Source organism: Ambystoma mexicanum, chromosome 3q (genome assembly GCF_040938575.1).
Source record: "Ambystoma mexicanum isolate Mex_15411 chromosome 3q, UKY_AmexF1_1, whole genome shotgun sequence".
Classification (NCBI taxonomy): Eukaryota; Metazoa; Chordata; class Amphibia; order Caudata; family Ambystomatidae; genus Ambystoma; species Ambystoma mexicanum.
Genome location: NC_090926.1, coordinates 312,575,068 through 312,601,824, shown reverse-complemented (window position 1 = coordinate 312,601,824; position 26,757 = coordinate 312,575,068). Strand labels below are relative to the sequence as shown.

At 46.5% G+C, this 26,757-nt stretch overlaps 1 protein-coding gene and 1 long non-coding RNA gene across 2 annotated transcripts in view; one reads left to right on the top strand and one right to left on the bottom strand.

The window, feature by feature from the left end:
- Window positions 1–26,757, bottom strand: part of ADCY6 (adenylate cyclase 6) — an 820,353-nt gene that overhangs the window by 29,970 nt on the left and 763,626 nt on the right. The window lies entirely within an intron of this gene.
- LOC138582512 (uncharacterized) overlaps window positions 5,154–26,757 on the top strand; it is a 340,772-nt gene continuing 319,168 nt past the window's right edge. The window contains exon 1 of the long non-coding RNA XR_011305036.1: window positions 5,154–5,257. This is a non-coding gene — a long non-coding RNA (uncharacterized lncRNA). The remainder of the gene's footprint in view (window positions 5,258–26,757) is intronic.

Sequence of the window (26,757 nt, the reverse complement as noted above, 5' to 3'; positions counted from 1 at the left end):
ATAAACAAAGCCTACGATCAAACCTGCAAAAAAACCCGAGAGATGATTCTAGCTAAAAGAAGCACAATCAAAAATTCAACAAAGGATCAACCGTATGAAGATTGCGCACTCAGATTTATTACCACTTTCAACTCTGGAGCAAAGGAAACTAAACAGATCTTAAAGAAACATTGGCATCTCCTGAAACGAGACTAGGACATCAGTCCACAATTGCCAACACATGCCACTGTGACTTATAGAAAACCACCTTCTATACAAAGTAAACTATCACCCAGCATGTTCTGATCGCCCAAACAAAGTACCAACACCTGGCTACCTACCGAAATATCGGGTTTCTTTACCTGTGCTAAATGTAAAGCATGTCGCCATGGAATAAACATGAAAATGTTCTTACATCCTCGGACGAAAAAAGAAGTTAAAATCAAACAAGATCTGAGATGCTTTACACAATTTGCCATCTATGTGATTATTTGTTCCTGCAATTTATGGTATGTAGGTAGCACCAAACTAGAAGCCAGGCTAAGAATATTGCAACATCTACGTACAATCAAAAATCATGATATGTCCTACCCACTTGCCAAACACTTCAAAGAGGTACATCAAAATGACATCAGTTCTTTTAAGTATTTCATTATTGACTCAGCTAAAATTCACCGAAGAGGAGGGGACAGACTGCGAATACTCAGACAAATGGAATCCAGATATATAGTAGATTTTAATACCAAGTATCCAGGAGGTCACAATCGTGACGAAGAATTATCACTGTAGTGATTGAGGTGCTTAGTGAATCTCTGCCTTATTTGCCTTCCATCGCATAGGCTGACCAGCGTTCTGTTCTTTAAAAGCTTTCGGCTTAAAGAGCTTATGTGCTCGACATCGAGCCTCATCATGGTCCCTCGGAAGACCATTGTTGCACACGCGATGGATATCCTTCCAAGTGAACATCATGTTGCACAAGGGACAAAACAACGGAGTATTGTCCATTGAGGCCGAAGAAATTAGGCAAGCTATTATATATGAGTATCTTGGGGGATAGAGATATTCTAAATTCTTTACAATTATTTTACTGTGTGTTCTCTTCTACCAACCTCACTCACTCTCTACTGTCTGCATTTTGGCACAGTGCAATTTGCGATGTATCGGTCGATCAATGGCAAATGTGGCGTTCGTCAAAATGCACTTTCGACACCGTTGGAATTGATGCCTTTCGACGGAGGGAAATTGCTGATGTTTGACTTTAACAGAGCTCTGTGTTTTGTTAGCCAACCTAATGGCAGAAAAAAACCAATCTGGGGACATTGACGCCTGAAGGATCATGGGTGCACGTAAGAGAGGGATAAAATAACAGGCATGTCTTTGTCCGACATCCCCTTTTGGAATTCGAAAACACGATGAAATACTGCACACCATCCACTAGTTGGCGGCCTATGCAAAACATGTGAATCTAAGCAGATTCACAAGCCCCAGAAACATATTTAACTCCACAGTTCTCTACTTTAGATATGTACGAAAATAAAGCAAATGTAAAATACGAATTAGAGGAAAAGGAGGTTAGCACATTAAAAAAAGATAAGGCAGCTCAAAACACTAATAGGGTAGTTTTCAACAGTCCAATCCCCATGCGGTGGGCGTCTCAGTCAGTAAGAGTCTCAGAAAGTTCTGATGGAGTCACAGATTAGTAGCACTAGGAGCGGTCACAGATAGGGATTTCAGGGCAATGAAGCAGGAAGTTTAGAGCCAAGGTAGTGGGAGGAAAGTTGACTTAATGGGACTTAAGTAGTAGAGTTCTGGGAAGTAGCTACTACCCCTAGGCTCCCATAAGTACTGACCCAGTAACCACCATGTTGGGTCTGCCCTGGGAAGTGCTAAGGACTTTGAGCCCAATTCATAGTCAATGGGCAAGGGGCTGTTCAACAGTTATAAGGGCGCGAAGGCACCAGAACCCTGGAAAGGTAGAAAGAAACCATCCCACGTGACAGTAAATTGCTGGGAATAACTTGCCTCACTGTCATCGTGCAGGTTTGTCGGTTCACCAGTTCAAAGAGCAATCACTGCCAGTTGTCCTCTGGCTTCTCTGGAGACCACAGACGGTTGGAAGGAGAACCTGGATTGGTTCAAACAACAAATCAGAGATGCTCACAGATGACTAACCTGATGCAAGTCTTGCAATGACTGTGGGCAGGGTCAGGAGACTCTCGGAAGCTTGGCGGTTGGACTTTGGGTTCCTGAATGGCTCCTTTTGATGGTAAGCATAAGCATAGGCAATTGTCAGCATCACAGCAGAGCACTAAAGATGCCTATGAAAAGCTCCAACTATTACGTGAGATAGAAGTCCTTGCAATTCAACAAAACTGAATCTGGTTGATGCAGTCGGAATGCAAAGATGCATGTTCCTATGACCCGGGAAAGGCGATGCGCCTCCAGCAGGACAGCTGTCTGGTTGGTCTTACCAGTCAAAGGGAGGGTGTCACCTTGCAAAGATCTCCCCTGCTCAACCGAAGGTAGTGGTTCACAAAGCTAGAGAGTAGGCTGAGACAATGTTGATACTTTCAGCAGTCTACTGGCTTCCCTCAGTCAGCTTCAGATCGCTTCTGATCCTGTAGTGAATTTTTCCCAGGTTCAGCTGAGTCCCCATCTAAAATTTAGATAACGGGTTATACCAACCCTCCAATAAGGGTCTTTTGCAGCATTCATATTTGGAGATAGCATTCGAATTGCAGACAGCCATACTCCCACAATATGCCCAACAACCACCATGCGCATGGAGGAATGTAGAAGACTGTCTCACTCCCCACTTCCGGTGGCTCACTCACAGGAGAAACCTTATGGGTTTTCTTTAAGAAACCTGCCAAGGTATATTAAGAGAAATTACCCCGCCTCCCCCCGGCAAGGTAGAAGGGCAGCCAACAAAGGCCTGGCCCACTTGAACTGAACTTAAAGCATTTAGGACGACCATGGCTCTCATTATGAGTAAAGCCACTTGGTCCTGGGGATTTACAGCAGGATTACCTGTGGTGGTAGGGCAGTGTTAGTCCCCATTTTTGGACTCCAGAGAAATCTCGGCAGAATGATGATTTGCAGGTGGCATTTTCTGCCAATTTTTGGCAGTAAAGTAGCAGATTCACCTCCAGCTTTTTTCCTCGAGGTTAATCCTCCACCTCACCACCCAACTCATAGTACAGCGGTGCTGTAATGCGGCAGTATTGGAATTTTTGGTACATTACTGCCATTTTAACATATACCACCCTACTTCTAATGAATCCCCACGGATGGCCTCTCCTTGGGCCTCATTAGGACCCAGGCGGATTTTGCGGTGCTAAATGCACCGCGAAGCATGGCGGAAAGCCGCCGATAGCGCCATGGGGGTTGGCGGATTTACCGCCCCATTCCGACCTTGGCGGGGCGGTAAATCCCCAATCCCCATTCTGCCCTTCCCCATTCCCATTTTTGCCCCATAGGGTATAATGGGAGTGGGGAAGGAGTTAATTACGCCACCGTAAAATACGGTGGCGTAATTAACAACGAGGTCCCGTAGCGCCATGGTTTTCTCCGCCTGGTAAAACCAGGCGGAAAAGGCCGCCATGGCGCTACGGGAACTCGTAGTATGGCGGAGAGGTACGCCATGCACTACGCTGGCGTAAAACCCTCTCCGCCAGGGTCCTAATGAGGCCCCTTGTGTTTTATTTTGTCTGAAAAGCCAGCACACGATGATGCATTCGAAAAAAGGCAAGCCAGTTTAGGGGAAAATAAGTGTCCCCAGAGCACTCCATAGAAGATGGCTTGTGCTGCAATAGGATCAGCACACAACATAAAAAGGAGAAGACTCTCCTGCACTGGTAGGCACATTGGATGCCTAGGGCACACAAATCAACATGGGAAAGGTAAACTTTAGGGCCCCAGGCAGCACTTCACTTCAGGCACATGCACAGTTTCTAGTGCTCCTCGGGAGAGGCCTGTCAATTCTGCTAACCCAAACAGAAGGTGACCCGATGCCCCAGAACAACAAGGAATGCAGCAACGAGTGCATTTGGGAGGACTCACTCACATTCAAGGGCAATACAAAGTCCAAAAGGTCGAACAGTAGTTCTGGGGGCTTGCAGGAACTTAGGGGGAGATTTGAAAAAAACATTTCCTATACCAGCTTAATTGAAAAACCTACACAATTTGAAGTACTCTGATAATGAACATACGGAATAAGACAGGACTGAAGGATGGCTACCAAATATACCACACATTCTAAGCACTTCGCGATCTCATGGAAACTGAGATGGGAGGGAATTAACATTTCTATATCAACATTTGCCAATAACTCTTGCGCATAGCTGCAATTCATTGCATTGTTACATTTTCTACCACTGCCGAAAAGTGTAGAAATTCTACTACCTAGACCTAAAACATCCACTCATATGCTCCTAGCAATTGCCTGCTTACAGTGTCTGCACTTATATTTTTAGCTATTGTCCCACAGTGAAATATGCTTTGACTATGTGCAGAACGGGGAGAGAGCAGGTCAGAATAGTCCTGCCTCATACTGAGCAGTATAACTGATGCGCAGGTTTGATAGCCCTGCGCTCTGCCCTAATCAAGTGTTAAAGACACTGCCCTCTTTGACCCACAACCACTGAACTGAGCGTTTTGCATGAGGACACTTTAACCTTGCAAGTAACACTGGACACAAGCAAGTTGTTCCTTCATTCGACATCGTATCAATGTTGCAGATTCCGTAGGTATCAAAATTCAGTTTTCGAGCTGCCTAGTAATCTGTTTTCACAGGTGTTGGATGCACTCTTACTAAGGGGTGGGTGACGTCAAAAGGAACATTGGTTAACATTGGTGCGAGGCGCCTGCGTTTTTTTCAGAGTGGTTTACTGAATTTCTTCAATGAGCCCTCATCTAAGGCCTCAGAGGGAACATGAATACCGAATGTAGACCGGAGAGGGCCCACATCTCTTAGTGTTACAGTTTCCCAACGCCACCCTACTCCCTGGGCGAGACTCCTTGCACAGTTGGCTGTGTGTGTGTTCCACGGTTGCATATTTTTAGTATAATTAGACTTGCAGTAACGAACAGCGTGCTATAGCAGAGTGTTGCAGTTGGGAGCAGCGTGTGGTTATTTCTTTGGTGCCTGAACGTTTATCTTGTTCTTCTAGAATGCGGAGCCGCACTGCAGCTGAATACACTAAACAGGTGCGGAGTGCTTCAGCAGAGTACAATAGTTGGGAGCAGACGGAGTGTGTGAGTGGAGGCGCTTTAAGTGGTGAGTAACATCTTGCCTATTTAACTGTCTATGTGTGATGTGATATTAGTCATTTCTAACGCACCTGTACAGAAGTGTTTCTAGGCGCAACAAGGAAAGGGAGGGGGGGGGGGAAATGGAGGACAAAACAAACGATCTTAGTAGGCCTTGTGTCATTCAGATCGTGCAAGTGCAGTAACGCAAAGTGCAGGGGGGAGGGAGAGGGGAAGTTCAGCCAGGCCAGAACGGCTCTAAGTAAGTGCAAGGAAGCAGGGGATTGTAATAATAATAATAATAATTTGGCATTTATATAGCGCTACGAACTCTCGGGTATCTGAGTGCTGCTTATTATTACCCACGGTGTGTGGTGCTCATTTATCAACCTCAGAAGGATGAAAGGCTGAGTTTGGCCCTGCCAGGATTCGAACCTGCGTTAGCAAGCTCTGCACGGATGTCAAAGCGAGCGCTCTACTCACTGTGCCACTTGACCGGCTGTAGGGTCCCAGATACAGTCCCTAAGTGCATGGTAGGCCGGAGGCAGTGCAGGGGCTACTGGTCGTGGAGGAGCCTGGTACTCTGCGAGTCGGAGGGTAGCCAAGCAACCAGTCGGCGCAGCAGACAAGTAGGTCAGCAGGGGGGAGAGAGAAAGCAGAGGCGAAAAGCAAGGTCTTGAGCAGCTTCTGGAACTTCAGGTGGTCCGGCTCAAGTATGAGTGGGGCAGAGAGGCCATTCCCGAGGGAGTCACCTGCAAGGAGAGGGAGATTTACCCCCACTCTCTGCCTGGAGAAGCAACTGAGCCTCAGGGAGTTGGAACTGGCAGAGCGAAGGGCTTGAGAAGGAAGGTGTTGAGAAAGAGAGTTGGATGAAGGGCAGGCCCTGGCCCCAGCCCCCGAAAGCCTTGTGGACGATGCAGAGGGTCTTGAACTTGATGCTTGCAGCTACCGAGAGCCAGTGCAGAGATTTCAGTGCCTGTGAAGGACAAGTCTTGAAGTCCTGTTCTGGGTTAATTGAAGAGGAAGGAGAGTAGAGGAAGGCATATTAAGAAAGAGGCTGTTGCAGTAGTAGAGCCCAGAGAGCTCTGGAGACAGTGAGCTTCTGGGAAGGGGGGGGGGGAGTGAGAAAAGGAAGAATATCTCTGAGGGGGTGCAGCTGGTAGTGGGCCTTCTTGGCAATTTCGGGGATGTGAGACGAGAAGGAGAGAGTGGAGTCGAAGATGACACAAAGGTTTTTTGCCTCATAGGAAGGACACTAGAGGAAGGCAGATTAAGAAAGAGGCTGTTGCAGTAGTCCAGCCTAGAGAGAACCAGGGCTCTGGAGACAGTGAGCTTCTGGGGTGGGAAGTGAGAAAAGGAAGAATCTCTCTGAGGAGGTGCAACTGGTAGTGGGCCTTCTTGGCAAGGTCAGTGATGTGAGGCGAGAAGAAGAGAGTGGAGTCGAAGATGACACAAAGGTTTTTTGCCACACAGGAAGACGAAGGAAGAGGACCCAAGGAGCGCGGCCAGAGAGTGAGCAAAACCGGGAGCAGGGGTCCCAATAAGAGGGATCTCAGTCTTACTGGCATTAAGGCAGAGATTGTTGGAAGCGCACTACTACTGAATCGTGGATAGACATTCAGAAATGAGAGAGAGAGAGGAGGCTGAGGGGAGCCTGAAAGAGAGCCGAGTGTCAATCGTACAACACTGAAAGCTAGAGGAGAAGGCACATGTAAGGTGGGCCAAAGGGGCGAAGTACACATTTAAGAGCCAGGGTGAGAAGTTAGAGCCCTGGGGAACACCAGACATGGAGGGAGAGGTGGTGGAGAGAAAGGACACAAGTTGAACCTGGGAGGGTTGGTCTAGGAGGACGTAGGTCAACCACGCCTGGGCCTGATCCGTGATGCCCAGGTTCTCACAGAGACGATTGATCAGGGTGGCATGATTGACCACATCAAAGGCAGAAGAAAGGTCAAGGAGGATGAGGAAAGAAGGAAGGCTAGAATCGAGATTAGTGAGCAGATTTTCATGGGTGTTTAAGAGAGCATTTTCTGTGCTCTGAAGCCAGAATGGTGGTCATGGAGACAAGCAACTGATTCAGTGCGGAGAGTAAGCTGGGAGATGGCCAGCATTTCCAGGAGTTTGACCAGGAAAGAAGTGATAGAGCTCAGACAGTAGTCTGCCCGACAGGTATGATTGGCAGAAGGCTTTTTCAGGAGGAGGTGCATAAGGGAGTGCTTGAGGGGATAGGGGAAAGTTCCAGTGGCAAAAGAGTGATTGCAGAAATCGGCCAAGGCTGGAGTGAGGGTGTCAATGTGGTCCTTGATGGTCCTAGAGGAGCAGGGGAGCACCTGTTTGGACAACACTTTCATCGATAGGACCTGTCTAGGAGCATCGTCGGGTGTGATGAGAAAGATGGAGGAAAAAGGAAGAGGAGAGGGAGAGGCGGCCAGATGGGGACTGAGAGAGGTAGAAGGAGAGGAAGAGGAAGAGGAGAGAGATGACAGGACGTCTTGAGTTTTAGTGGTGAAATGAGAAGTCCGAGCCGTACAAAAGGCCTGGGACGGAACAAGAGAGGTGGAGACTGCATAAGGTGTGGCCAGCTCCTTGCATATTTTAAAGGGTTTGGCCATGTTGTTGGAGGCCACAGAGACGTGAGCTTGGATGTGGGCTCTCTTCTTGTACAGGACAGAGTCTATATTGCGTTTGGAGCAGACAGCAGGCCAGTTTGACAGAGGAATGCGTCCAATGCCCTCCACTTCCTCACAGCCACCATACACTTTCGTTTCAGGGTGGCAGGGTCAGAGTCATACCAAGAGTTGCACTTGGAGGTTGGTTTCAGATGGATTCTCATGACCGGAGCAAGGACATCCAGAGTGTTGGAGATAGAAAGATGCATGTTTGAGAAGGCTGTGTCAGTGTGAGTCAGCCACAGGCATAGGAGAAGAGAAAGTGGCAGCAAAGGCATCCACTGACACACGCTTCATGGGACGAATGACCGAGAAGGTAGGAGGCAGTGCTGGGTTGGGCTTTGCCTAGGTGACAGAGAGCTTATGTGAGAGGAGAGCAGAAAGTGGTCAATCCAAGAGAGGGGGGTAGTGAGAGGGTTCGAGAGAGAGGGATGTCTGAGGAGATGAGAACACCCAAGGTGCGCCCGGCAGGATACGTCGGACCAGATGGTAGAATGGAAGGTGTCGCACAGGTTGCAGAAGAGCCCTGAGGAGGTATTAGAAGCATCCAGGTGGATGTTGAGGTCTCAGAGGAGAAATTGAAAGGTAGAGACAAGGAGAGAAGAGGAGAGGTCGGTCCACTCAAAGGGGAAAATGGCGACCTGGCCAAGAGGCCTCTAAATAGTGGCCAGGGGAGAGAGAGAGCCTGCTGAACAGGCATTCAAAGGAGGAGTAGGCCTGCGTAGGAATAACAGAAGCAGGGACCCACTCCAGAAAGATCAGAGCTATTCCACCTCCGAGACAGTTAGTTCGAAGTAAAATCGAAACCACATATCTCACCCAACGCCAATAGTGTCCCCAGCACAACTATGCCCTCAGGTGCTCCTGTAATGCTCACTGAAATAACTCCAGCGAAGGCGGGTCATCTAAAATATCCAAATCTCCTTCAAGCTTACCTCCGCTACCTCCTCTTCTTTCTCTGTCCTTCCTGACTGCCTGACAGCTATTCAGGTATCGTGCTCGGGGCAAATGATCTCTGCCTTAAAGACAGTAAGACCAAAATCCTTCTCATTGGGATGCCTGATCCCTGTTTCCCTCCTAATCCCTGGCCGCCCTCCTTAGGACCCCTGCCCTCACCGTCTTGTGAGGCAAAAAAACGTATCTTTGACTCCTCTCTGTCCTTCTCCCCGCACATCACAGACCTTGACAAGGAGGACAACTTTCAGCTACACCTCCCTAGGGGCATTCTCCCTTTCTTCACCTTCCCCCAGAAGCTCAATGTCTCCAGAGCCCTGCTCCTCTCTAGGCTGGACTACTGCACCAGCCTCTTCCTCAATCTGCCTCTTTCCTCTCTTCGCCCCCTACAACTAATCCAGAATAGGACTGCAAGATGTATCCTTGGCCTCAAGCCCAGGGACCACATCTCTCCAGCCCTAAAATCTCTGCACTTGCACCTGGTGGCTGCAAGGATCAAATTCAAGACCCTCTGCTACATCCACAAGGTCTTCTGGGGCCTGTCCCTCCTTAAATACCTCCCAGCTAGAGCACTTTGTTCCTCTAGCTCCAACTCTCTGTAGATCCAACGTGTCGCCAAGCAGAGAATGGGCGTAGATCTCTATCCTCAGCAGGAGGTTCCCTCTGGAATGGCCTCCCTGCCCCTCTCAGACTTGAGCTTTATCTCCTTAAGTTCCGGAAGAAGCTCAAGACCCTGCTCTTCTCTACTTCCTTCCCTCTTCCCCCCATGCTAATGCCACCATATTTGCTGAGACTGGCGGCCTGGTCCCTTATGAGTCTTACAGGGCACCAGGCGCCTCTTGTCCAGTTCTCACTCAGCACCCGCCCAACCTAGGACTGCCCTTCTGGGTCCCCTCCCTGACCAGCTTGAGGGGTCCGAACTCCTCATTGAGGGCGACTGTCTGTCCAGGATCTGGAGACTTGCAACCACCTCGCATCCAGAAATTCCTGGAGTGGTCTCATCTGTAGTCTGCAAAGGCAGACGAGGTTGATGCAGGAGGACATCATGCCCAGCAGAGACTTGACAGCTCGCACAGTCGCCGACTGTGCTGACAAGCGTTGCAGCTCCCCTAGGATATCTACCATCCTTTCTTCCGAGGGAGGTGCCATGCAAGTCACTGTGTTGAGTTGGGATCCTTGAAACAGAGCGTTCTGTGATGACTCCAAGCAGGGCTTTGGACAGTTTATGGAAAATCCTAGATCCGTCAGCAGACGTATAGTCCTCGTCGTGTGCTGGCTTGCAATAGCATGGGAGTGGAATCAAAATAACAAATCGTCCAGGTATGGGTATACGTGGATGCCCTCTAGATGAAGATGCACCACCACTGCCAAGCCCTTCGTGAATGCCCTCAGGCCAATTTGAGGCTGAAGGGAAGTGCTTTGAACTGATAGTGACGTCCCTGGACAACGAACCTCAGGATCTTGCAGTGTTTTCGATGAATGGGGATGTGGAAGTAGGCATCCTGCAGATCCAGCAATGCCAGAAAGTCACCTTCCTTCAGTTGGTCGAGCATATGTTGCAACGTGACCATCCTGCATTTCTGGGACTTCAAGTACTTGTTTAGGCATCACAAGTCCAGGATCGGCTGCCACCCCTCCTGTTTTCTTTCAGAGCAGAAGGTATCTGGAGTATACTCCAGAGCCCCTTAGGCGCTGTGGGAAGAGCTCTATCCCCCCCCTTTTTCTAACATGGCACAAACCTCCTACAGCAGCTGTGTCACATGCTGTTCTTTTTGAGCCACGGGGGGAATCCTGGGACACCTGCGTTGGATGCCCCTGTTCGGGAGCATCCAGCACCCATCTGTTGATGGCGATCGTTTTCCATGCGCCGACTAATCTCACCAGCCGTCCTCCCACTGGGGTGCCCAAGTTGGGGCCCCGAATCCACGGGCAGTTCGGGCCTGCTTCGGTGTCAGGGCCCTGTCCTCCGGGCAGCACCAATGTTGTCCTCCGCTGCCATACAACTGAGAGCGACCCCGGAGTTGAGGAGCAATAGGGCCATCCGTACGGTGTAGTATATCCCTTGAAGGATCTGCCAGGCCTACTTCTGGATGGACGAAAACACGACAGCCGATGTTCTAGGGTTACCAGGGAGCGTGCCGTGTCTGTGTCCATTTTTATAGCTTGCAGAGACTTGACGGTCTTGCTGAAGAGGTTTTCAGTGTCGAACGGCATATCCAGCACCTTTGCCTGCACGTTCTGGCGGAAGTTTGCAGACTCCAGCCACCCTTGCCGACGCAGAGAGAAACTCTGCTCCCATTTGGCGGAAACCTGTGTCCGCGATAGTCCACTGCCACCATAATGGCATGGTCCAAGGCCATCTCCCCCTCCTGAAACAGTTCCAGCGCCTCAACCTTCTTGTCATCGGACTGGAGGTCCCAGCTTGTACCATAGCTACTGGTCATATTGGGCCAAAATAGCCATGCCATTAGCTGCCTTGATGGTGGAGGCTGCGGTGTAGATTTTCTTATCTATTGTGTCTAGTTTCTTCCCCTCCTGATCCGTAGGTACCATGGATGCCGACGGGTTGGCCGAGCGCTTCCAAGCTGCTGCTGATACTAACGAGTCGGGTGAAGGCTGAGATCTCAAGCACCCGGGAGCTGAATCCAGAACCCTGTACTTTTTGTCCAGTCTGTCACGCTTGGGTGGGGCTGTACTGGGGTTCTTCATTAGGGCCAGATATTGTCCAGAAAGAGGACGGACATGACTGTCTTCCTCCTTGGCTTATGCCGTTTGAACTGGAAACCTTCTTTCTTAGTTTCTTTAGGCACAAACTGAAACAGTTTAGAGGCCCTGGACATCATTGAATGAAAGGACCCAACTTCTTTCGTCTGGAGGGATTACCCTACGGGGCGGGTAAACTCGTGTGGTGTTTCTCCGTCAGCTGGCACATAGTCTTCTTTGTCAGTACCTGTAGCAGTAGTAGCCGTGTCTGTGCCTGTATCCGTGTGAGTCGGAGCTCCTGTGGGAGTCAGGTCGTGACGTGGCGGAGGGGGGTCAGGTGATGCCGAGGTCCAGCAGTCCTTGACGGTCCTGTAGCGGAGAAGGCCCCGGAGCTGGGGGCAGCCTCTGCTGGATCTCCGTGCCCAACATGCGTAGAATATCGCCTGGACACACCAGACTACAGGTCTTCTTTACCCCCAAAAAAAGAAAAAAGAATTGGGTTTCACACAAATGAGTGGATATTCATCTTTTCTAAAACAAGCGCAAGGTATCCAGGACTATGCCTACTTCTCCCTTCCTACCCCTTTCCTTCCCATGATTCCCACCCTCTTGCCTACCCCCATTAACCACCAAGAGTAATCAAGAACATACTAATCCCCTCTGCACCACCATCACCTATAACAATTCCTCTTATGGAACCCCCCCCTCTTGCCCGATCATCCTGCATCCCAGGTTCAGGAGATTCAACCCCCCTTCCCATACTGATTTCCGCAGTGTGTCCATTGTTATCCTTGGCACCCCCGTGCCCCAGAGTAAGCATCTCAGTACCCTGTTCTCCTTATTGAACTCTTCTGCCAACACCTTATAGGTCTCAATGGGCCTACACGACCAGCATCATTCCTCCCAGTGGGCTCTATGGAGGCAATAATTACACACCTTGTGTGCGCCGTTGCACAGAAACTTTTTGTTACAAGTGGGACAGAATTTGAAAGGTGTATTTTTCATGATTGAAGCTGGGCGACAGTGATATTACAACTATTATTGGGAAAATGTGCAGGACATTCTCCTAAACTATGGAATTGTACGTGTCTTCCCCCACTCTCCCTGCTGTAAAGGCCATAGCCTGTATCTGTAGGCCATGGAGCACCGATGTCCGCAGCGGCTGTGCGCTTGTTGCCGTTCATCGAGCGCTGAATAAGGGATGGCAAAAAAGGTTATAAAAATTATAATTAAAGTAACACTCGAAACTCTAGCACGTGCAATAGTGCAATGAACTCTGAGAATTGCAACCAACCCGATGGTGGAAAAAACAATATATGAGGACCTTGATGCATGAGGGATGATGGGTACAGCACACGTCATATGGACAGTATTAGAGGCACGCCCGGTCAACGTCCTTTTTCAAAATTCGGACACAATTCATGCAATACTCTGCACCAACCACTAGATGTCAGACTATGCAAAGCATGTGATTCTAAGCAGATCCACAAGCTTCAGAAATGACTAAATATGTTTCGAATTGCTACATTGTTTATAAAAACACTGTCTCTCATGAATGCACTGAAATGGGTGGTCATACAGGTTCCAACATGGCTGCATTCTTGTCTACTACTTGTTACCTCACTTAAGTGCAAAACATTGAAAAAGGACTCATACTTTTCTCTATAATACTACAGTCCTCTCTCTATGTCACATACCAGACGAAGCCCGAGTAGGGTGAAACGCGTCGTTCTTTTCTTGCACCCAAGACCGTTGCTGCCTCCTTTGTCCATGTATTTTAAATAATAATAAAGGACACTTTGACTGCACGGTACACAAGCCTGTGTGTGGATTTATTGGAGACATCCAGCCTTTCGCTTTCATCATAGCCAGAGTGCCGATGTAACCCGGAATGGTTTCCAGTTCTTTTTTTACATGTTTTCAACGCGGTCTGGCCGCATTCATCATCGAGCACCCGTGTGGACTTTATCAACTGAATCTACAAGCTGCAGCAGGAGCGCGACACGATCCAGCCAGACACCCCTTCGGAAGTTGTAAACTTCAAGTGAACGCAGCCCTGCTCCTAAATGCAGCATTAACTCTGAAAGCTTCTGTGTGAAGGATTTCCACTGTGGTCAGAGGTCAGCAGCCTTCTGTGCTGCACGAGTCGGAGGACCCGCACAACACAGGTAAGGCAGCTGTTTTCCTGACATTTTCATCAGTGTTTACAACATTGATCATTTGTATCCTCTCTATTTAAAACACAGAACGGCATTAACACGCTGTATATTCAGAGTTTTATACACACGTGGCAACACTCCTTTTACACCATGGAATACTAAATAAAAAGACTATCGACGTTTCAGTCCCATCCTAATGTAAAAAGGAAGAAAGGCGTTAACTCTATCCACAGCAGCAATGTGCATGTGTTTGTTTATTCATTGAATTAAACGCACTACTACACTACAATGGCAGACAAGGAAGGCAGCAGAGATGCAGAGGCGTCCATTTTATTTAATGAAACCTTGCAATTACTACCAAAACAGACTGAGAAAGCAATGCCACCACAAATGAAAACGATACAACAGAAGATGTTAAAATTGGAAAAATTGCATAAAAAGGAAACAAACAAATGGTGGGAAATCAAGTCCTTACAAAATTACCTGGACAATCGGAGAATACCTAGAGGCCTTAGAATTTTCACTATACCAACATATGAAGAACCAGACCCGGCAATGCTAAATGAATGGGGGGAAGCCACCAGTGAATGCTCTTTTAAAATGTTGACAATATTGGTTAAATATGCTAAAAGTGATAGAACCAAAGCGCTCAAGGAGATTGAAATACTTGAGCAGGACGTATACAATGGTCCAGATGCTGAAGCAGCAAGCAAAATAAAGACCCAAATGCAAACCAATATTAGCTAAATGAGAAGAAATAAAGGAACGCAAACAAAGAAAGTTTTTAAGAGACAAAGAAGATTATGCCACAGGTGGTATTTATACATTTGCAAGAAAATATGATAATGTTCGCAAAATCATTCAAAAAAAGGCAGAGGTCAATGATGAAAATGCAAGTCTGATAGAATCAGAAATTGAAGAAGACGCTAGCACTTCCACAGATGTCTCAAACTCAAGCAGAGGACACTCCTATTAGGTTACATTTTTTAGAGGAAATAAGACTTTTACACCAAGTGGGAAAAACAACACAAGTGCGAAATACAAACAAAAACAAGCAATTTCAAAAAACAACGTCAGCAAAAGGAGGCCAACAAGGGGGCGCCGGGGAAAGAGGAAGAAAAGGAGAGCAATCGACAGGCCGTCTGACACGCTCTGGCAAAACCAAGAAGAATATTCAGTAAAGGATACAATGCAAGTAATCAACTTATCAGACAGACCCTTAACTCAACACGAACAGGAAGTACTAGGAAAAGGTCCGACTTTTTGCCCCACAGCCAACTTCGATTACTCCCAAGCAAGAATTGATTTATATTGCTTTATCCGCAAACTAAGATTGATTAAATTTCATGCCAATCTGAACAACATGTCAATGCCTGGACCTAACATAATTCCCTCACATCTAAACATCAGTGACATACCAGCCTTAAGAGACCTTGTAAACTTGGGAGAGAAGGAGATTACTCAGACCCCTCAACATGCAGTACAAGATGAGTGGCAAATCGAATTACCAACAGAAATAGATACCTGTATGGCAGCTCCCAGTGGCATGAAAAACAAGTCCAAATTCAATCCCTCCAATCTATTTTGTCCTACGATAGATCTATTTGAAGATCTTGTTATAGATGACCTCAAAAAAATGACGATCAGACGAAGCACAGTTCAGAATTTGACGAGATCGCAACATACAGCTATGGAAAATTTACAAGCGGACACATCGATCATTATCAGATCCTCGGACAAAGGTGGAAATGTGGTAGTCCTTAACACCAAGGACTATCAGATAGAAGCAGCTCGGCAGTTAAATGATACTAGTAATTATGTTAAACTGCCCTGTAACCACTACCCAGAGTATAAAGTACAATATGACATCATGTTGGACCAATGGTATAGTTTGGAACTCATTACCATTAAAGAGAAACAATATCTAACCAAAGTCCATCCCAAAACTCCAATCATACACTTTATACCGAAAATTCATAAATCCATGATCAGACCACCTGGAAGACCCATTGTGGCATCAATAGACTATTTGAAAATACCTCCAAATTTGTTGATAACTTTTTGTTCCCCTTTGTGGAAACTTTACCTTCATATACAAAAGATACCACAGCATTTTTGAACCAGATTGCACATATTCCTTGGCAATCTAACTTTCTTTTGGTTACGTTAGATGTTGTTTCCCTTTATACATGCATTACTCATTCAAAAGGTTTGCAAGCAGTCAAAAGATTCCTGTCAACTAGATCGTTGAGTTTTCGAGAACACGCTATTATGCTCTTGGATATGCTTTCTTTCATTTTAACACACAACACCTTTATGTTTGATTTCAAATATTATAATCAAATCTGTGGCACGGCAATGGGTACAGCAGTGGCTCCTACCTTTGCCAATCTATACATGGGTGCATGGGAAGAAGACCTTTTTCATAATGACAACTACAAAGAACACACAGATAAAGTAATCATGTGGCAAAGATACATTGATGATTTATTTATTATTTGGAGTGGGACGAACACTGAATGGATAACTTTTTTTCATATTCTGAATCAAAATCAGCAGAATTTACAATTTACGGAACATCACAGTAAAACAGAAATAGTTTATTTAGTTATTAAGGTGAAAAACATCAGAAACAGCATAAGCACAGAACTGCACAGAAAAGAAACAAGTACTAACACACTATTACATGCAACCAGTGCGCACCCACAATGTCTCAAAGACAGTATTCCATACGGAGAGTTCTTACGGGTAAAAAGAAACTGTAGTGAGAATGAAATATGGGAAGAAAATGTCAAAAAAACTGCGGCTAGATTTTCAATCCGAGGCTATAAGAAAACAGTTATAAACAAAGCCTACGATCAAACCTGCAAAAAAACCCGAGAGATGATTCTAGCTAAAAGAAGCACAATCAAAAATTCAACAAAGGATCAACCGTATGAAGATTGCGCACTCAGATTTATTACCACTTTCAACTCTGGAGCAAAGGAAACTAAACAGATCTTAAAGAAACATTGGCATCTCCTGAAACGAGACTAGGACATCAGTCCACAATTGCCAACACATGCCACTGTGACTTATAGAAAACCACCTTCTATACAAAGTAAACTATCACCCAGCATGTTCCGATCGCCCAAACAAAGTACCAACACCTGGCTACCTACCGAAATATCGGTTTTTTTTTACCTGTGCTAAATGTAAAGCATGTCGCCATGGAATAAACATGAAAATGTTCTTACATCCTCGGACGAAAAAAGAAGTTAAAATCAAACAAGATCTGAGATGCTTTACACAATTTGCCATCTATGTGATTATTTGTTCCTGCAATTTATGGTATGTAGGTAGCACCAAACTAGAAGCCAGGCCAAGAATATTGCAACATCTACGTGCAATCAAAAATCATGATATGTCCTACCCACTTGCCAAACACTTCAAAGAGGTACATCAAAATGACATCAGTTCTTTTAAGTATTTCATTATTGACTCAGCTAAAATTCACCCAAGAGGAGGGGACAGACTGCGAATACTCAGACAAATGGAATCCAGATATATAGTAGATTTTAATACCAAGTATCCAGGAGGTCACAATCGTGACAAAGAATTATCACTGTAGTGATTGAGGTGCTTAGTGAATCTCTGCCTTATTTGCCTTCCATCGCATAGGCTGACCAGCGTTCGGTTCTTTAAAAGCTTTCGGCTTAAAGAGCTTATGTGCTCGACATCGAGCCTCATCATGGTCCCTCGGAAGACCATTGTTGCACACGCGATGGATATCCTTCCAAGTGAACATCATGTTGCACAAGGGACAAAACAACGGAGTATTGTCCATTGAGGCCGAAGAAATTAGGCAAGCTATTATATATGAGTATCTTGGGGGATAGAGATATTCTAAATTTTTTACAATTATTTTACTGTGTGTTCTCTTCTACCAACCTCACTCACTCTCTACTGTCTGCATTTTGGCACAGTGCAATTTGCTATGTATCGGTCGATCAATGGCAAATGTGGCGTTCGTCAAAATGCACTTTCGACACCGTTGGAATTGATGCCTTTCGACGGAGGGAAATTGCTGATGTTTGACTTTAACAGAGCTCTGTGTTTTGTTAGCCAACCTAATGGCAGAAAAAAAACAATCTGGGGACATTGACGCCTGAAGGATCATGGGTGCACGTAAGAGAGGGATAAAATAACAGGCATGTCTTTGTCCGACAACCCCTTTTGGAATTCGAAAACACGATGAAATACTGCACACCATCCACTAGTTGGCAGCCTATGCAAAACATGTGAATCTAAGCAGATTCACAAGCCCCAGAAACATATTTAACTCCACAGTTCTCTACTTTAGATATGTACGAAAATTAAGCAAATGTAAAATACGAATTAGAGGAAAAGGAGTTTAGCACATTAAAAAAAGATAAGGCAGCTCAAAACACTAATAGGGTAGTTTTCAACAGTCCAAACCCCATGCGGTGGGCGTCTCAGTCAGTAAGAGTCTCAGAAAGTTCTGATGGAGTCACAGATTAGTAGCACTAGGAGCGGTCACTGATAGGGATTTCAGGGCAATGAAGCAGGAAGTTTAGAGCCAAGGTAGTGGGAGGAACGTTGACTTAATGGGACTTAAGTAGTAGAGTTCTGGGAAGTAGCTACTACCCCTAGGCTCCCATAAGTACTGACCCAGACACCACCATGTTGGGTCTGCCCTGGGAAGTGCTAAGGACTTTGAGCCCAATGCATAGCCAATGGGCAAGGGGCTGTTCAACAGTTATAAGGGATCGAAGGCACCAGAACCCTGGAAAGGTAGAAAGAAACCATCCCACGTGACAGTAAATTGCTGGGAATAACTTGCCTCACTGTCATCGTGCAGGTTTGTCGGTTCACCAGTTCAAAGAGCAATCACTGCCAGTTGTCCTCTGGCTTCTCTGGAGACCACAGACGGTTGGAAGGAGAACCTGGAATGGTTCAAACAACAAATCAGAGATGCTCACAGATGACTAACCTGATGCAAGTCTTGCAATGACTGTGGGCAGGGTCAGGAGACTCTCGGAAGCTTGGCGGTTGGACTTTGGGTTCCTGAATGGCTCCTTTTGATGGTAAGCATAAGCATAGGCAATTGTCAGCATCACAGCAGAGCACTAAAGATGCCTATGAAAAGCTCCAACTATTACGTGAGATAGAAGTCCTTGCAATTCAACAAAACTGAATCTGGTTGATGCAGTCGGAATGCAAAGATGCATGTTCCTATGACCCGGGAAAGGCGATGCGCCTCCAGCAGGACAGCTGTCTGGTTGGTCTTACCAGTTAAAGGGAGGGTGTCACCTTGCAAAGATCTCCCCTGCTCAACCGAAGGTAGTGGTTCACAAAGCTAGAGAGTAGGCTGAGACAATGTTGATACTTTCAGCAGTCTACTGGCTTCCCTCAGTCAGCTTCAGATCGCTTCTGATCCTGTAGTGAATTTTTCCCTGGTTCAGCTGAGTCCCCATCTAAAATTTAGATAACGGGTTATACCAACCCTCCAATAAGGGTCTTTTGCAGCATTCATATTTGGAGATAGCATTCGAATTGCAGACAGCCATACTCCCACAATATGCCCAACAACCACCATGCGCATGGAGGAATGTAGAAGACTGTCTCACTCCCCACTTCCGGTGGCTCACTCACAGGAGAAACCTTATGGGTTTTCTTTAAGAAACCTGCCAAGGTATATTAAGAGAAATTACCCCGCCTCCCCCCGGCAAGGTAGAAGGGCAGCCAACAAAGGCCTGGCCCACTTGAACTGAACTTAAAGCATTTAGGACGACCATGGCTCTCATTATGAGTAAAGCCACTTGGTCCTGGGGATTTACAGCAGGATTACCTGTGGTGGTAGGGCAGTGTTAGTCCCCATTTTTGGACTCCAGAGAAATCTCGGCAGAATGATGATTTGCAGGTGGCATTTTCTGCCAATTTTTGGCAGTAAAGTAGCAGATTCACCTCCAGCTTTTTTCCTCGAGGTTAATCCTCCACCTCACCACCCAACTCATAGTACAGCGGTGCTGTAATGCGGCAGTATTGGAATTATTGGTACATTACTGCCATTTTAACATATACCACCCTACTTGTAATGAATCCCCACGGATGGCCTCTCCTTGTGTTTTATTTTGTCTGAAAAGCCAGCACACGATGATGCATTCGAAAAAGGGCAAGCCAGCTTAGGGGAAAATAAGTGTCCCCAGAGCACTCCATAGAAGATGGCTTGTGCTGCAATAGGATCAGCACACAACATAAAAAGGAGAAGACTCTCCTGCACTGGTAGGCACATTGGATGCCTAGGGCACACAAATCAACATGGGAAAGGTAAACTTTAGGGCCCCAGGCAGCACTTCACTTCAGGCACATGCACAGTTTCTAGTGCTCCTCGGGAGAGGCCTGTCAATACTGCTAACCCAAACAGAAGGTGACCCGATGCCCCAGAACAACAAGGAATGCAGCAACGAGTGCATTTGGGAGGACTCACTCACATTCAAGGGCAATACAAAGTCCAAAAGGTCGAACAGAAGTTCTGGGGGCTTGCAGGAACTTAGGGGGAGATTTGAAAAAAACATTTCTAACAGCATTTCCTATACCAGCTTAATTGAAAAACCTACACAATTTGAAGTACTCTGATAATGAACATACGGAGTAGCCCTCCCACCTATGTCCAGTCCACCCTCCTCCCCTGCACTTGACGGTTCCCCATGATCCCCCTGCACTTGCCCTCCTGGGCTCCCCTTAGTACTTGCCTACCCCTGGGTCCTCCTCTCCCTGTGCCCCCACACCTCCTCCCCCTTTCACTTCTTACTGTTGCACTTGCATGATCCAAATGTTACAAGACCTAGTAGGACCGTTATTGCTTTAATCTACTTGTGCCCCCCCCCTCCTTTTTTGTCTTGTGGCACCTTCAAAAACACGTGTATAGGCGCCTTATGAATATGCAATAAATAAGTACATAAATCTAACCTAACAGACAATTTTGTGGTTATTGAAGAGCACTTTTTTTTTTTAGAAGGATAACTACTCCATGTTGAAGAATTCTCTTTCCCAATAAAGTTGTTCTCCTGTCGTTAGATCTTTATTTCCTAACTCGCCTCATCTGATGCTCCAGGATGCTTTGCACCGGAGTTTGAATACTATTGCAGTGTTGAATCTGGTTTTAAACTCCTTGTTTAGACTCTTCGACAATATAAATGCAGTTGTGATCATATAGTGCGATATAGAATGGTATACATTAAAAACTAGCGGTGTGATTCCTGCGGAGCCATCACTGATTCCCCAGTGATTATCTCCTCCCACGTGGCCAGGGGACGGCAGCCGTATCAGATTCTGACCCTCGGGGTGGTAATCCTAGGGAGGGACATGTGGTTCGGGACGACATCGGGAGGAGGTGATAACTCCATTAGGAGAGATACGGAGGGACACAGTACACGGTATACTTCCCTCCCCTTTGAAGAAAACCCCATAACATCTCAAATGTTAATGGCATATTGTCAATCTGAGCCACGTGCTATTCTTGCCTTATGTACACATCAAATTCACTTAACATCTCATGTCTCTGATGGTTTTGATTTAAACAAGAATTGAAAACAATGGAACTTTGAAAAGTCTAAAACGCCTATGGACTGCAAATCCCATAACACCAAGTACTGAGGCGAGAGAAAAGGAGCTTATGTGTGAAGGAAAGACCAAGTGCCGACTAGTTGTTACAATAGAAATCAGCTGCGTAGGACATTTAAACAAGTAGAACACCTTTAATGGAGGAGTGCAGGTGGATAAGAGAGATGCAAGGCGGGCGAAGCGGGAAGTGGAACAGAAGGCAGAAGCTAACTTACGGAGGCGAGGAGAGGCAGGCGCTTCCAAGCAACCGTGTGTGAGCACCACTTACCAGAGATACACGAGACTGGGAGAAGTGTAGCAGATACTGGGCGACCGACAGCAGCAAGTCTGTTGGAGACACGGTCATGAGAAGCAGCAGCAGTTCTACTGGTAAAGGAACACAGAGCCGGCGAGCAAACTAAATGAGGGTCTGCAAAGCAGGGGAAGATTTCCCCAGAGTCAAAACATCATCGCATCACTGTGCTACGACTTGGAAACACACCAAACACTGGTGAGTCTGGCCATAGCTATTGAGAGTCCCGGGGCATGCCGAAAGGCTGATGAACAATTGGAAAAGTTTTTGAATACCGACCAAGTAAGTTAGAAAGACAGAATTTACACAAGTCCTGATATAAGAGAAGTCACTATGGGGAAAGTTGGAGTAAATATCACCAGCAGATGAAGATTAATGAAGAAGTTGAAAGGCAAAATCTGCACAAGTCTCCATATTTGTGTAGAGGCAGATGTACATGTCATCTATGGAGCCCACCCCCTCACCTCTGTCATTTTGGAAGAACAGCAAGAGAATACTGTGCATGACACCTGGTATCATCCCAATACCACATCGAAGGTACGAAAGATGTTATGCACTCAGACAACCGTATGAAATTTATTCTCAAACTGAGGTGGTAGACATGAGCTTGCAGACACATTGGACATAGAAGAAATATAAGTAAAGTAGGACAGGAGAGAAGTGATGTCATGTAAGAGAGAAGATACATAAACGCACTAAATCTGATGTCGAAAGAATGAAGATGTAACTATATGCGAATATGAAGAAAACCATATACCTTTAAAAGATATAATAAGCGAGAAATCTTGAGGAGAGAGACCAAGGCTGCACAGCTGACAGGCGCTGAACTACAGATTTGTGCAAGAACAAAGGCTATTTACTTGGCTCAGGATCAAGGATGCGACATCAAGAAGCAAATGTAAGGAACGAAAGGAGTCGAAGAGGATAAGCCATGTACGCAAGACATATTTCTCTCAGATTAAATAAAGGAGTGAACAATAATGAGTACCAAGTATTGAACAATCAAAGATGCAGAAAGCACATGCAGGACGGAGCAAACCAAGTATCCAGAGGCCAGGAGGAGTAATAGCACCCAATATAATTAAATCAAATAATACGAAATAGAAGGACAGAATGGACAACACCATGGTCTTGTCACACGTGGCATAAGACCAGAAGACCAGGCCTATTCATAAAGCTCCAGACGAAGATAGCAATGTAGACGAGGGAAGAGGGCAGGAGCCCCCCTCCTCTCCTGCAGCCACAAGCAGGATCAGCAGGCAGCACTCGGAGCAAGTGCAGCCCTTCCGCACTACACGGCCTGCCTGACCGTGTCCCGCCTGCACGCCTGACCCGCCCATGCCGGGCGCGACGCGGCACCACAGCGAGGCTGAGCCTCGATCCGGCCCTTAATTTGCTTCCTGCATCCGCCGGCAGGCGGATGCGCCGGCCTTGTACGAAGGCCGTACAAAGGCCCTGTTGGAGCCCAGGACCCCCTTCTTGATCGACCTCCGACGAGGGAAGAGGGCAGGAGCCCCCCTCCTCTCCTGCAGCCACAAGCAGGATCAGCAGGCAGCACTCGGAGCAAGTGCAGCCCTTCCGCACTACACGGCCTGCCTGACCGTGTCCCGCCTGCACGCCTGACCCGCCCATGCCGGGCGCGACGCGGCACCACAGCGAGGCTGAGCCTCGATCCGGCCCTTAATTTGCTTCCTGCATCCGCCGGCAGGCGGATGCGCCGGCCTTGTACGAAGGCCGTACAAAGGCCCTGTTTTGCCCCTGTTTAGCGCATGTGAGCGCAACACCTAATCCACATTCCCACCAAAGACTCTGCTGCACTGGGGAACCCAGTATAGAGCCTATACTGCTCTTAGATAGAAGGCCTCCTGACAGACCCACTGAAAGGGCCTATTCCAACCGTGGGACAGCCTCTGCGATACCAAGGAGGAAACAGTACTTTCTACTTGCACTTTCTGGACTCAACCCAATGTGAGTAAAGCATAACACCCTTAGTTGCTTAGTCTACCTCACGTTCCGCATGTGAATGTCTACTGCCTACTGCTAGTATATACACACAACTTGGAGATTTTACTCTTGCTAACCATTTGTTACTCATGTGCATCAGCCTATTGCTACTGTTCTCGTGCAACATATCGCGCCCTGCCTACTAGTGCCGCTGTAATCATGTTGTATCCTTTGGCGCTCATTGACTACAGTAATTGTGTTGTGCCCTATAGTCGCTCATTGACCTCAGTAATTGTGTTGTGCCCTTTGGTCGCTCACTGACCACAGTAATTGTGTTGTGCCCCTGATCGCTCATTGTCCACAGTAATTGTGTTGCCAACGGTCATATATTCACCACACTGCCATCTGTACGAGCCCTATGATTACTGTAACTTAACACTATGTGCCTGACCCCATTCTCTAGATAACAGCATAGCAGACTTAGCAGTTACTCTGCCTGCACTACACCAACTAAACTCTAGCCATCTACCCAGATACGGGACGCTCACACACTACACAATGCTCCTTATACTAACCTACCTAGTATACCTGGCCGCCTCACTCGCCCCATGGGAACATCTCACCATGTCGCCTCTTATAGCAACTACAATACAACATTCCACTACACAATATAACATAGCTGACAGAAACCTAAGATTACGAGCAAGACTACCCAGAATCTTTGATCCGCTCATCAAATACGAAACTAACACTACTCGAACCAAAAAGGATCCCACTCACAAACCATTCACCCATAACCACGTTAAGCTTAACAACTACCAAACCAATAAAGAAACAACTGCCACTCCCAATGCTGCAGAAAATACTGCTACACATCGTAACCGCACACCTAAACTCAAAGGAGCCTTAATAAACGCTAGATCCTTAGTCGCCCACGCCATAGAAATATCGGAAGTTATCCTGACAGAAGACTACGACTTCCTAGCAATCACAGAAACTTGGCTGCATGAGGCATCAGGCCCAGCACTATCCCTAGCTGTGCCCAATAATTACACTATCCTCAGATCGGATAGGTGCGGAGCTCGAGGTGGAGGACTAGCCATCATCGTCAAAACTAAACTCCAGATGAGACTCACCCCCTCACCAATCATTGAATCCTGTGAGATAATGTCCACCAAGACACCTACAGCTAACTCACAAACCCTTAACATTCACTTGATATACAGACCTCCAGGTCCAATCAAGAACTTCATAGAAGACTTAACTACCATCCTATCAGAAAACCTTAAAGATACTACTCAATCAATATTATTAGGCGACCTTAATATTGGCTTTAATGATATCAACGACTTACAAGCCACAGCAGCCTCCAACACACTAACAGAACTGGGCTACACACAAAGAGTGCTTGAGCCCACCCATACCAAAGGGAGAACCCTTGATTGGATTGCTGACCACAACTGCAATATAGACACTCTCACCATCTCACCCCAAATCTGGTCAGACCACCATCTAATCTCATTCTCCTTGGACACTGCCACCCCTAAACTGCAACAACCATGTGCACCTCCTGCACTTACCAGAAACAAAAAAAACATGACATTAGACAAACTACTCCCCGGCATCATGCCCACTTTGGACGCTCTACCTGACAGCCTCAACCCTAATAGCCTAGTGGAAGAATTTAACAATATCATGAACATAACTCTTGACAACATCGCACCACTCAAGCTCAGAAATAGCAAGCCAAAGAACCACTTGAACAACTGGTTCACCCCTCTCTTAAAAAATCTGAGATGAGAAAAAAGGAAATGGGAAAATACATGGAAAATTAACCCCAGCCCAGAAAATAAACTGAAATTAGCTAAAATCTCTTCTCATTACAAAAAAGAAATCATCTTAGCTAAACAAGAGACCTACAATAACAGAATCACACAAGCCAAATCAAGTACTAAAGAACTGTTCGCCATACTCAGAGAACTGGAAAACCCAATAACACCTCAAGACAACTGTCTTAAAGATAAAAAGTGGTGCTCCGAAATCCAGCAAGCCCTCTCTAACAAAGTCCGAAACCTCCAAAAGAAAATAGAACTAAAACGTGAGACCCTAGCACCCAATAGATTACCGCCTATCAAGACACTTCCTAACTCCAAACCCACTACGCAATTCCACTTCTCCAAAGTCTCCATACTAGAAGTAGAGAAAGTAATACTCGGTCTAAAACCGTCCAACTGCAAAGGAGACTCATGTCCAGCACAACTCATCAAAGATGCCGCACGAGATCTAGCACCATTTATCACCAAGTTAATTAATGCCTCCTTTACCACAGGCATTATCCCCAGTAACTTAAAAGAGTCCTGGGTGCTCCCACTCTTAAAAAAGGCTACTCTAGACCCCACCATACCCACTAACTATAGACCTATTACTACGGTACCATTCCTTCTGAAGATACTGGATAAGGTGGCATATATACAAATCCAGAGTTTCCTGGAACAAAATCAACTACTAGGCTCCCGACAATCTGGCTTCCGCCCTCTTCACGGCACAGAAACTGCATTGATTGACCTGAAAGCCCAAATAGACAAAGTAAGAGATTCTGGTAAACCAGCACTCCTCCTACTACTAGACCTATCGGCCGCTTTTGATTTAGTGGACCATAAAATCCTATGTAACCACCTAGATTCAGCAGCACACTTCTCCACTGAGGCTATAGCATGGATACAATCCTTCCTCAGTGATCGCACCATGAGGGTTTTCTCACCTATAGCAGCTGCAGACCCCATCCCTATTACCTGCGGTGTGCCACAGGGATCATGCGTTTCACCAACGCTATATAACATATTCACTAAGCCCCTGTTTGATGATTTGGACCTTCTGGGTATCACGTATACCAACTACGCTGACGATACCCAGATCCTCCTCCCACTCACAGGGGTTTACGAAAAAGATCTAGCAATGGTGAACAAAATATACAGCATCGTTCAGGCATGGATGGCAACCCATGGCCTATGCCTGAACGATGATAAAACTGAGCTTCTTATCCTAGGCACCGCACCCCTCATCAAAAAACTAAGCACAAACTACTCTTCCTTTATCATAGATGGGAACTGCATACAAGTTGCCAAAGAAGTTAAAACATTAGGGATATACCTTGATTCTACCCTATCATTTTCCAAACAGG